This window comes from Globicephala melas, chromosome 7 (assembly GCF_963455315.2).
Source record: "Globicephala melas chromosome 7, mGloMel1.2, whole genome shotgun sequence".
NCBI lineage: Eukaryota > Metazoa > Chordata > Mammalia > Artiodactyla > Delphinidae > Globicephala > Globicephala melas.
In genome coordinates, this window is record NC_083320.1 from 92,457,117 (window position 1) to 92,469,359 (window position 12,243).

At 45.7% G+C, this 12,243-nt stretch overlaps 1 protein-coding gene across 2 annotated transcripts in view; it reads right to left on the reverse strand.

The window, feature by feature from the left end:
* Positions 1–12,243, reverse strand: part of THSD7B (thrombospondin type 1 domain containing 7B) — a 1,218,744-nt gene that overhangs the window by 1,128,370 nt on the left and 78,131 nt on the right. For both annotated transcript variants that reach the window (XM_030883051.2, XM_060302483.1), the window contains one exon: positions 674–762. The gene's annotated coding sequence lies outside the window, so the exon portion shown is untranslated. The remainder of the gene's footprint in view (positions 1–673; positions 763–12,243) is intronic.

Genomic DNA, 12,243 nt, shown 5'->3' on the forward strand with positions numbered 1-12,243 from the left:
TTCATAGCGGTGCATGGGCTTCTCTTTGCGGTAGCTTCTCTTGTTGTGGAGCATGGGCTCTAGGCGTGCAGGCTTCAGTAGCTGTGGCTCACGGGCTGTAGAGCACAGGCTCAGTAGCTGTGGCTCATGGGCTTAGTTGCTCCATGGCATGTGGGATCTTCCCGGACCAGGGCTCGAACCCATGTCCCCTGCATTGGCAAGTGGATTCTTAACCACTGAGGCACCAGGGAAGCCCTGATTCCAGCCTTGAGGAATGAATCCTGACAAGAGCCACGTAGCATTTTCTTAGAGAACCCCTGTGTCTTCCTCCTTGCCTCTTCCAAATGAAACTGGACAGTAATAAAGCCAGGCTCAGCATTCATTCATTCACTCAACATTTAATGGACAGCCCTATGCTAGGAGGTACAACGATGAACAGGACAGATTGCTGGTCCACGATTTCCTGATCTAACCAGCGATATCGAAAGCTATGCCACTAACCTCGGAGCCTCACGGTAGGACGATGCTACAGGAGAAGTGAGTCTCTCGTGCTGTGGATGCAGCATTCTAACTGTTCAGTGGGCCGTGAGGGAAAGCTATGCAGGGGCATGCCTTTGGAGTCTTGATGTTTGCTCCTGATTTTCTGCAGCTGCAGGTGTGGCCCTGGAATAAGAAGAGGCTGGATTCTACTTACCCTGCAAGAAACTCCATGTCTCAGCTTTCTGGGTTTTCTGTGGTCAAAGCTCTTGCCCAAGAAGGACAGTCACCTGAGGAGAATGATTCCTGTAAAAAGAAGAGAGCGACTTAACCGAAGCTAAGACCTCCTCCCCAGGAGGACTGTGGAGGAAGAAAGAAGAAAGGTGACTCTTAACAAAGATCTATTGCGGATGGGTGCAGGACAGCAAAGATGCGATGAGAAAGCTGAAGTCCAGGCCCTATATTATTAATTAAAATTTTTATTGCAGTACTTGTAGATTTACATGCATTGTAAGAAATACTACAGAGAAAATCCCCTGTATGCTTTTCCCAGCTTCCCCCAAAGGCAACATCTTGCAAAATCACACTCTACTGTCACAGACAGGATATTGACAGTCATATAATCCACCAGACTTATTCCAATTTCCCAGTTCTACTTGTACTCATTTTTGTGTGTGTTTATAAAGTTCTATACAATTTCATCACCTGTGTAGATTCATGTATTCATCTCAACAGGAAAGAAAATGCACAGCTCCAACACCAGAGGATCCCTCATCCTGCCCTTTTATGACCACAACCATCTCCCCTAACACCTAACGACCACTAAATCTGTCTTCCATTTCTAACTATTATCATGGTCTGATTGTTATATAAATGGAATCCACGATACTGGCTTCTTGGGATTGGCTTTTTTTGCTCAACATAATGCCCTGGCTATTTGTCCAAGTTGTGTGTGTATCAACAGTTTATTCTTTTCATTTCTGAGTAGTATTCTATGGCATGGATGCACCATAGTTGAACCCTTTACCTGTTGAAGGGCATTTGGGCTGTTTCCCATTTGGGTCTATTATGAGTGAAGCTGCTATGAACGTTCGTTTCCGGTTTTTCCAATGCTGAGGGACGTAAAATTTAGAGTCTACATTCTGGGACAGACCCCATTGGTAAATGGCCACTGTGCACAGGCAGGCTGTGGAGGTAAAGCATTTCCACCCCTTAGATGCTGGGCTAGCTGCTGAGTCCCGGAGCTTCAAGGCCCATCACCATGTGGCCCCTGGTCAGCATGAGGACTGGATTGGAGGAGCCTCAGCAGCGCTGGCAGGAAAGAACGCCAGGTGTCCCCTGCTGCTCAGTGTGGCCTCTCCAACCAGGAAGTGCCTGGGCAGTGGCCGCAATGCAGATTCCTGGGCCCAACCCCAGAAATTCTGATTGGGTCACTTCAAGGTGAGCCCAGCAATCTGCATTTATATGAAGCAAACCAGGTGCGCCTCCCTTGGCTCCTCCCCCTTCCTGGTGTTCACACTTTTGTGTAATCTCCACTTCAGTGTGGGTGGGACCTGTGACTCGATTCTCAGCCAATAGAATATGACACAGGTGATTAGGTTATGTTATACAAGACCCCATCTGGCTAGGAGACGTGCTCTAGAGACACTCCATGCTGGCTCGATGAAGTAAGTAAAAACCGCCGGTGGCCTCTAGGAGCTGCGGCAGCCTCCAGCCTCCATCACCAAGAAGTCATGACCCTCAGCCTGACAACCACACCTACCTGAGTGGGCTTGGAGGTGGATTCTCCCACAGCCCAGCAGTCAACATCTTGACTGCAGCCTCATGAGAAAACAAGCAGAGTGGTGCAGACACTGTGAAAAACAGTATGGAGGTTCCTCAAAAAACTAAAAATAGAGCTACCATGTGATCCAGCAATCCCACTCCTGGGCATATGCCTGGACAAAACTACAATTCAAAAAGATACATGTGCCCCAATGTTCACAGTAGTATTATTCACAATAGCCAAGACATGGAAACAATCTAAATGTCCATCAACAGACGAATGGATAAAGAAGATGTGGTGTGTGTGTGTGTGTGTGTGTGTGTATAGAGATATATATATATAGATAGATAGATAGATAGATATATCATGGAGTACTACTCGGCCATAAAAAAGAATGAAATAATGCCATTTGCAGCAACATGGATGCAACTAGAGATTATTATACTAAGTGAAGTAAGTCAGAAACCAAGAAGAGGATACAGCTGAGCCCTGCCCGGACTCCTGACCCACAGGAGATAACAAATACAGGTCGTTTTAAGCTCCAAAATTTGTGGTGCTTTGTTACACAATAGAAAATGAATACATCATGTGTTAGGAACTGAATGTTTGGGGCCTTGCATTATTCATCGGTTGGGATCGAATCCCCAGTGTGATGGTATTTGGAAGTGGGTCTTTGGGAAGTGATTAGGTCCTGAGGGCAGAACCCTCATGAATGGGATTAGTGCCTTACAAAAAGAGGCCAGAAACATAACTGGCCTTCTTTCAGCCATATGAGGATACAATGAGACGTCATCAGTCTACAACCCAGAAGGATCTAAGACAGAACCCTGCTGGCACCCTGATCTTATACTTCCAGTCTCCAGGACTGTGAGAAATAAATGTTTATTGTATAAGCCACCCAGTCTATGGTATTTTGCTATAGAAGCCCGAGCTGACTAAACACCAGGTGAATTCTCCTGGCTCTTGCCAAAGAGAAAGTATCAAAATCTCATTCTCACGTATAATGGAATAGAACAAGGAAATAACTTGATGTCAAAAGCACCCGACTCTGCCATTTACTGGTATAAACTTGGGTAACTTCTTCAGATCTCAGTTGCTTCATCTATGAAATGGAAATAAAAATAACTTCCTCATGGGAAAAAAATTTTCTACCCAGCAATAGATAACCAGTATACTGAGTGGTTCTGATGCAGAGTGGTGGGCCCTACCCTGGACTGTACCTTGAGAACCACAGACCAAACCAAGGTGGGGCTGAGCCTCAAGTAGAGGGCAGTAAAAACCTGCCTCAAACCAAACCCTACGGTCTTCTTCTTTTTTTTTTTTTTTAAGAATCTGAAAAAAAAATTATTTATTTATTTTTTTACAACGGTGTGTTAGTTTCTGCTTTATAACAAAGAAGAACCTAGGGGTAAGACAGGAATAAAGACACAGACCTACGGTCTTCTTGACATGAAAGACCTGCTTGTCCCCTGGGGGGAACCCTTCAGTTCCTCAGAAGTACTCTGGAGTTTGAGTAAGGACTGTCACCTGCCCCCAGGCTGCCATCTGACTCTCCCACCCAGAGGTGGCCCAAGACTCTACTTATGGAATCAAACAGCAGATACTTTGTATACAGTCTGTCTCCTTTTCCCACTCTCTGAGGTAGTGGGGAGCTTCTGGAAAAACCTTTGGGGTCTTAAATGCCTCTACTAAGTTTTCTAGTATCTAATTGGTCACAGCATCAGCTTTTAAATGGCAAAAAGACGGACAGGTACAATTATGTGTATACAAACACATATATACATTTATTTGCCTTAGTATCTTCCTCTTCCTACACACAAACACACACAGAGGAACGCAAGCACCATAATATAAGGGCAGGGAATTTTTCTGTAGTGTTTAATGATGTATCTCCTGAGCCTGACAGGTATTTGTAGGAAGGAAGGAGGGAAGGAAGGAAAGAGAGGAAGGGAAGAAGGGGGTGGGGTGGGGGGAAAGCTAGACTAATCAGTGAAATTAATCCAATATTAACGGATGATTATAGTTTCCTCCTTTCACACCCCAAAGAAGTAGTTAGGAGAAATATTCCAGGGCTGAATATGGTATGGGGATTCATATTCCGAAGGCAGTTGTCCATCCCCTTTCGGGGACAGCAGGGACATCTTAACTGCATATTTATCTGTCATAAGATAGCCCTGGTGTCCTCCATCAGCCACAGTGTGCAGCCAATTGAAGACAGCACGCATATGTTTAGAAAGCCCAGCAGTGACACACCACTGTTCACCCTGAGACTTCTGCTCGTGATAATCCACTTCCTGTCAAACAGTGGATGGCCCACTGGGGAAGGGCCTTGCTGACGCACGATAGCCATAACGGGCCAGTCTCTAAAGAGACCACCCAGTATGAAAACTGACTAATAACAGAGTCAAGCCTGAGAAGGAAGCTTCTCTTTTTTTTTTTTTTTTTTTGCGGTACGGTGGCCTCTCACCGTTGAGGCCTCTCCCGTTGCAGAGCACAGGCTCCGGACGCGCAGGCTCAGCGGCCATGGCTCACGGGCCCAGCCGCTCCGCGGCATGTGGGATCTTCCCGGACCGGGGCACGAACCCGTGTCTCCTGCATCGGCAGGTGGACTCTCAACCACTGCGCCACCAGGGAAGCCCGGGAAGCTTCTCTTTAACTTTCAATTTCCTACTCTGGCTGAAGACAGATGTGTAATTTGATTTCAACATGGCTTTCTGAAGCTCTAGATTTCTCGAGCAGTAAAACCAGCTTCGTGGCAATCTTTTTCCTCCTTCACCACTTCCTTAGCTTGGGGGATCAGATTCTTTCCAATCTGTCAGATTCAGACGAATCTGATGAGCTTCCTGCATTATTTATCCTCGAGTAAATGAGGAAAACCATTAACAGCTTGCCTCGGATCTCTTGGCAAATCTAACCACTGAGCACACTGATGTCCTGTTTAATCAAATAATTTATCTACACAGAATCAACATTTCTATTCATACTTCACATTAAAAAGAAGGAAAGCAAGGCACTGTCACACATTCTCTCCTTTAATTCTCAAGAGATATAAATTTGTTCTCCTCCCTCTTAAGAAAAACTTCTTAAATTGCTAGTCTTTCATTTGGAACCATCACCTCTCTTCACTCTGGGAAGTGAGGGCAGAAGAAAGGGAAGGTACTGGAACATGCACTGACCGAGGTCTGCCTGGCATGTGCTGCCTGTGTGTGCACGTGCCTGGGAGAAAAGGAAGGATTCTGTCTTGCACCAGATACCTTCCCTGCACCTTCCCCAGGCTCCCCTATTTACCCGAGGTTCCAAATGAGAGATCAGAGAGCAGCACTGAGGCAGGCTGTCTGCCTCCTGGGTTTTGGACAATGCGCTCTGACTCCCTGCCTCTGTACATTAACCAAAAAATATCAAGTGCTCATTATGTGTAAGGCACTGAATGACAAATATGTGAAGACAGAAGATCACCCAGTGGGGAGAAGGGAGTGACCCTGGGCCACACTCAGCGCTGGGCACTGACACACATTTTCCCCTTCAATTCTGACAAGATACAAATTTGTTCTCCCCTATTTAACCCATGCAGAAACTGACGCTCAGAGGAGTTAAGTAACTTGCCCAAGGTCACACAGCCAATAATGAACCCAAGCCCATCTTCTTCCTGCTACATCACAAATTATCCCTGGTCTGCTGACTATTAGCTACTGTTCTTCCCCATGTCTTTGTTCCCTCCATTCACAAACAGTCACCACTTTATCTGGGTTTTTCTTCTTTCTACTACTACAGGATTAGGGTTACTCTCTCCCCAGATAACTTCCAAAAGGGTTATTTTATGTTACTGCTAAATTCATCCAACAAGTGCGGCCAGATTTTGGGAGAATAGGGTGATTCATCATCAAAATATGCAATGTAAACACCACCCGGTACAGCTGTACACAATGTAGGATATGAATCTTTACGTCAAGAGTTGAAAAACAGCCGCATAGCACAGGGAGATCAGCTCGGTGCTTTGTGACCGCCTGGAGGGGTGGGATAGGGAGGGTGGGAGGGAGGGAGACGCAAGAGGGAAGAGATATGGGAACATAAGTATATGTAAAACTGATTCACTTTGTTATAAAGCAGAAACTAACACACCATTGTAAAGCAATTATACCCCAATAAAGATGTTAAAAAAAAAAAAGAGCTGAGAAACAAGTGTGTGACACCCCCCTAAGAAGAACAAATTTTGGTGGCACAAACCCTTAAAAACATAACTTTTATTTCTTCAATAGGGGTCTTTCCTTAAAACTGGAGAGATAAATAACCAAAGAAGCAAACAAATAAATGAATAAATCAATAAGGCTTCAAAGGAAGTAAGGACCATAGAGAAAAGCTAATGTGTTCTTTCTCTGCTGTCACTGATCAAATCAGCAACGCTCTCTACCGCCGTGTGGCAGGGTGTCTCTTGCTCTCCTGTGCATTCACCCCTAAGAGCAATGACATTTGCTGATTACACCCATTTGGTTTTCAGAGGCCAAGGTGGACTGTATTTGCCTCTCCTATTAGCCTAGCAATACCTCCCTGTATTTTTTGCAGTAGATTTTCTGAACAGCAATAGGCTCTAATCAGTCTTCCTGGCTTCATTTCTCAGAATCTCACAGTCTCCTCAAGGAACATTTCAAACCTGACTTATCATCATTACCAGATGCTAAATAGTCACCAGATTGCATATTATTTATTACACCTAGTTCATGTCCCTGTTCTAGACTCGTGGGTCGAATCACAGAGCATGTGAAAGACTGTCCCCACAATATGTCACGGAGACTCTACTATAATGCAGAGTCACATTTTGAAGGAAGCATTTCACCCCACACGGGATAGCTCTGAACAGCAGCTGAGTCCTACGTCTCTTCAAGGCTCTGTCCCATATCCAGGCACAGGCTCCCAAGCGGCCCCTGAGCTGCACGCCTGTCGACGCAAACAGCAGTCACTTGCCCACCTCTCTCCAGCGGGGCCAAAGCACACCGCCACGTGCCCACCCCACCCCGCCGTCTGCTGCTGTATCACAGAGCCTGACAAGCAGCTGTAGGAGAAAGTGATTCCAGGTCATCCCTGTGTGGGCAGAAAGCACCCAAAGGTTACAGTGAGGTGAGAAGGGGTCACAGGACTACCCTTCTGGGACAAAACGACACTCCCACTTAGACCCATTCTACAGAACAAAGAGCCCCCAGTGGTGACCCTTTGAAGGACACAGGTTGCACCCTGCCTCCCTCAGGTCTCCCAATAGGCTAGCAGTGGCTTTCTATACCCCCCAGCCCCCTCCTCTCTCCCCCAAAGGAGGGAAACTCGCCTCAACCATGCACAAGTCATGGTGAAAGGGGTTCCAGCTGAATTCTCTTCCAGGGAAATGTCTCTAACTTATCCAGGGTTTTGTGCTCTAAGAAGACCTTTCAAAGCCCTGACTGCCCAGGAAGCAGCTGTCTGATGTGGGTGGGGGGATAGAAGCAGGCTCAGCCAGGTCTAAAGACCCAGGAGACCAAGGATGTGTTCTGTATCACTGCAGGTGACAGAATTAGAACCAAGAAGTAGGTGAATGAAGGGTTTCTCCTCAATACAAGAAAGAACTCCAAACAGAGTTTGTCCCTTTCGGGACAGTCAGGCTTGTGGAAGGGCTAAACAAAGGTTGGGTAATAACTTCCAGGGATGGTGCACGAGAGGCAAACCAGGAACCCGCTAAGACCTCTTCCACCTCGACATTGGTGTGACCCTGAGGGCAATGCACATGAAACTCACAGGGCCACAGCATTCCACACCTGCAACGGATTTCTGAGTTCATCATGTCTAGAGGCTGCAAATTAGCACCCCCAAGTTGAATTCAGTCCAGGGGAAAACTTCATTTTGTTCAGAGTGTTGTTGGTTCACACAGGTTTATTGTTACATGCCATATATTTGAAAAGTAAATGATTTCATGTAAACCTCTGGATTTTTCACCTTCTCTTTAAAAAGGAATTAGAAGATCTGGTCACATGAGGTCTGCATTCAGCTTGAAGCTGACTAGTGGGCCGTCCCATTTAGATTGGGCTGTGCTCTGCCTCAGTCCCCACCATCCCCGATTGCCCCCCAGCCTCACAATAAAGTTGGTGTTCTGTTGGCTTTCTGTTTCATTGTTTTGTTTTCTTCCCAGTCCTCTTTATCCAGATGTATTTTCTGTCTTACCCCTGGGGCCAGGAGTGTTTGCCACTGCTGGCCTAGTGAAAACTTGATGAACTGAGGCTCAGAGAAGTTAAGTGACTTGTCCAAGGTCACACAGCCAGCTAGTACAAAGCAAGGAACAGAACACAGGTTTTCTCATGGCCACACTGCCAGCCTAGGGATGGCTCATTTCTCTGGATTGATTCAACTATTTACATCGAGGGTGGGCAAACTGCCCCTCTGCACTTCCATTTAACATTTTCTAGGGATCAAGTTTCCACATTTTCCCTTAAAAAACCAATAACAATAGCAAAAAAAAATAAACCTTCTTTCCAGCTGACTTTGCAAATAACCAGCATCCAAAGACCAAACACCCTTTTGTGTGTCCAATAAAAAATCGACCTGATGAACATGTACGATTTCAATCTTCCTTGTAAAATCAGGAATAGGCCAAAACCTTATTATTTCAGACTCTGCCTTGATAGTCCAAATCAATAGTGCAAACGAGATTTCTGGGGGAAAATGTGAAAGTAATTGGCAGAACACACAGGTGTTAAGCCACCAGAAGCACGTTCAAAGCAAGGAATTAAATACAAATAATTGATAAGCTCGTTACAAGTCATCCTTATCTATCTATATATATATATGTATTAGGGGCTTTATAAGACATCTCTCTATAATCTAAATTGAGTTACTGCCCGTACTTGAAAGTGACATAACTGCACATCTCTTAAAATCTTCTGTAATCAGACCTATAAGCTGATTTAAGCTGCCTATCTCCCAATTAGTCAGGATTTGTAAGGACTGAGTAAACGGAAGAAAAGCCTTGTTACGGACTTTTAAGTTGTTTCTTTCTTTTTTTAATTTTTTAGCCACGCTGTGCAGCATGTGGGATCTTAGTTCCCTGATCAGGGTTTGAACCCACACCCCCTGCCTTGGAAGCGCAGAGTCTTAACCCCTGGACCGCCAGTGAAGCCCCAGGACTTTTAAAGCTTTTCCTTGGGGGGTAGGAGATCCCTTTCGGCAAGGCCTAGGTTTACTCACTCGGTCTGTGTGGTAAGCTGAGTTATGTTTTGCCCTGGCCCTAAACAGAGATGCGGCTTGGGTTGACTTGCTATCCGGTCCCCTCACAGGAGGGAGTTGGACTTGGCTAGGTCAGGTCACATGTCACATTTATGCTCACATCTGAAATGAGACTAATTTTAACAGAGCAAGTTAAAAGTAAGATTGCCTCATCGCTGAGGCCACTGATATTGAGCTGTCAGATTAGAAAACTGGGGTGGGGGGCTACCTTCACTGTCCATTAAGCCTAACACTCAGGGAGACACATAACAGACCAAGCAGTCACTGTGGGCTGCCTACCCAGGATCCATTCTCCTTTCCTCCTCCTTAGGAAAACCCACATTGTGGTCAGGTATCTAGGATTGATAATCAGCTAGTCCAAAACAGATAGACTTACTGCTGTGTATAGAGAGCATCCATCCTGATTGGTGGTGTCCAAATTGTGCTGGATGTAACATTAAGAATTTCAGTTCTCTCCCCAGATAGTCTAAGAACCAGTCGTGACTATAGAAATGTATCAGCCAATCACAGTCATCCTATCCTTCTTGCCAGTGACTGGTTCAGGTACCCTGACTTTAGGCAGTCAGTACAGAGTATTCCCACTGTTGACTGCTATTGGGCCAGGGTTGGGTCCACAGTCTAAACCACCCAATCAGACTGAAGAGAAGGAATACTTAGTCCATAATTGAGGGAATGAGTTTTCTCTCATTCACAAAGAAGTCACTTGTCTCAGCTGTTAATGGCAGCCCTCTTGAAACTCTGAGGACAGAGCCTATACATGGATAAGGGTAAGCAGGGGATAGAGCCACAGTCCCAAAGATTCAGGTACTGTGCCTGGAGCCTGCCCTACTTTCTGTCCTCTGTTACAAGAAATAGTACATTTCCTCATCGTTTAAAATACTTTAAGTGGGATTTCTATTCCTTACAGTCCAAGGTATCCTGTATTTACACAAGCCAATATATTCAAAGCAGGTTAGAGGGGCTTTCCAGGTGAAGCCAGTGTCTTAACCCATCCTCACGCATTTTTAATCAGAGAAGATAGAACAACTGTTGGCAGCTGCCAAGAAAGTTCAAGGTCTTTGATGAACCCATACAATGCACGCACACACGCTTGTAACTGGATAAGGCAGGGAGGCTGGCAATGTGGGGAAAACATGGATCTGGAGTGAGACAGTCTCAGGTCCATCTCAGCTTTGCCTCTTAAAAACTCTGTGACCACAGCAAAGCGTCAATACCTGTAAATTATGGGATAAACATATGTCTTACAGCATTGTTCTGAGAAGTCAATGAAATGCAGCATACAAAATATCTAGTGCACAAGATAGAAGATCGATAAGTAAGAGACATTTTTCCTTCTCCTTTTGCCACCCAAGAAGTCTTTCCAGACCCCCTGACCCAAAGCTCCAGGCACCCCATTTGTTCCATTTTCTAGTTCATCCCTTTCCTTTCTTCCCCTCTAACCCCACACTTGTTTAACTCTTTCTATCCATGGTTATGTTTTGTGTGGTTGGTGTATGTTTTTCACTGATTCCATTTACTGGCACTTACTCTGTGGCAGGGACTATTATGACATGTAACGCTCACGACCACAATCACCCACTGAAGAATGTGATATGCTTGTTTTACAGTTGATGAAAGGAGGCCCAGAGAAGTGATATAAACCTGCCCATGATTTTTTTCAAAGTTAAGAGCAAGGAATTCGAGGCCAATGGGACTCCAAAGGCTGTGCTCTTTTGCTACTTCATTATCCTGTCCATCCAAGGAATAATTTATACTATATAGCTTCCAGTGGACTGAGAGTTATTCAAAAGTATAGCCATTGTTTTCTAAGGGAAGGTAGGTAATGCAAGGACTGGACAGTTGCCTATTCTAAGACGTCATTGACAACACCCACTTTGGGCTGCCAGTTGTGCAAGCCTTCTTGACGCCTGAGATACACAAAGAAGCAAGAGACATTGAGCTGTTAGGAACTATGGTAGTGTTTGTTCAAGTCTTTATAGGCCAAGGTTGAGGCCTCATGAAGAGGACTCAGGGAAACCTGGCTGGAGTTTAGTCCAAGGAGGGAGTCTGTTGGAGGGCAGCTTCTAGCCAGCGGGCCGGGCACCGACAGAGCCCCCTACATAGCAGAGCAGTAGACGGATGGGATTGACAGTGAGAGGTCAAAAGCCAGGCTGATGATCTTGAACTCCCCCTTAGAGGGGGGATAAGCATCAGTCCCATTTTGCCCAAGATTGAGGGGGGGTTTCCCAGGATGATAGACATTTGGCGCTAAAATGGGGAAAGTCAGGCAAACAAGGACCTGTGGACCATCGCCCTGCTTGGAGGCACAAGGCACCTGGGAAAGGTGACTGAGCAGGAAGGCACTGTGTGTGTGTGTGTGTGTGTGTGTGTGTGTGTGTGTGTTTGTGTGTGTGTGTGTGTGTGTCAGAATTCATAGTTTCAGGAGACTCCTCCAGCTGTAAAACTTAAGGCCTCAAGCCTCACTGGCCCCTTAGCGGGTCAGGTTGTGTGGTGTGTCATTGCATCCTGGTTTGCTTGTTCTGGGAATCAATGTTCCAAAGTTTCTGAGCTGAGATGGGTCTGCCTGCTTTGCTTTGTGAACCTCAAACTTCACACGATAGTGTGTTCCAAGAATTGTTGGAGAAGGTAAGACCATTCATTGCTAGAACTGAATTTAACTGCATTAAAGAACACTGAGGAATCTGACTCAGTGCAGGAGTTGGAATTCACTCGTCACCGATATCTAGCTAGGCAAGTGACCCTAAGCACACTCTTTACCTTCCCTAAGCCTTGGTCTCCTCATC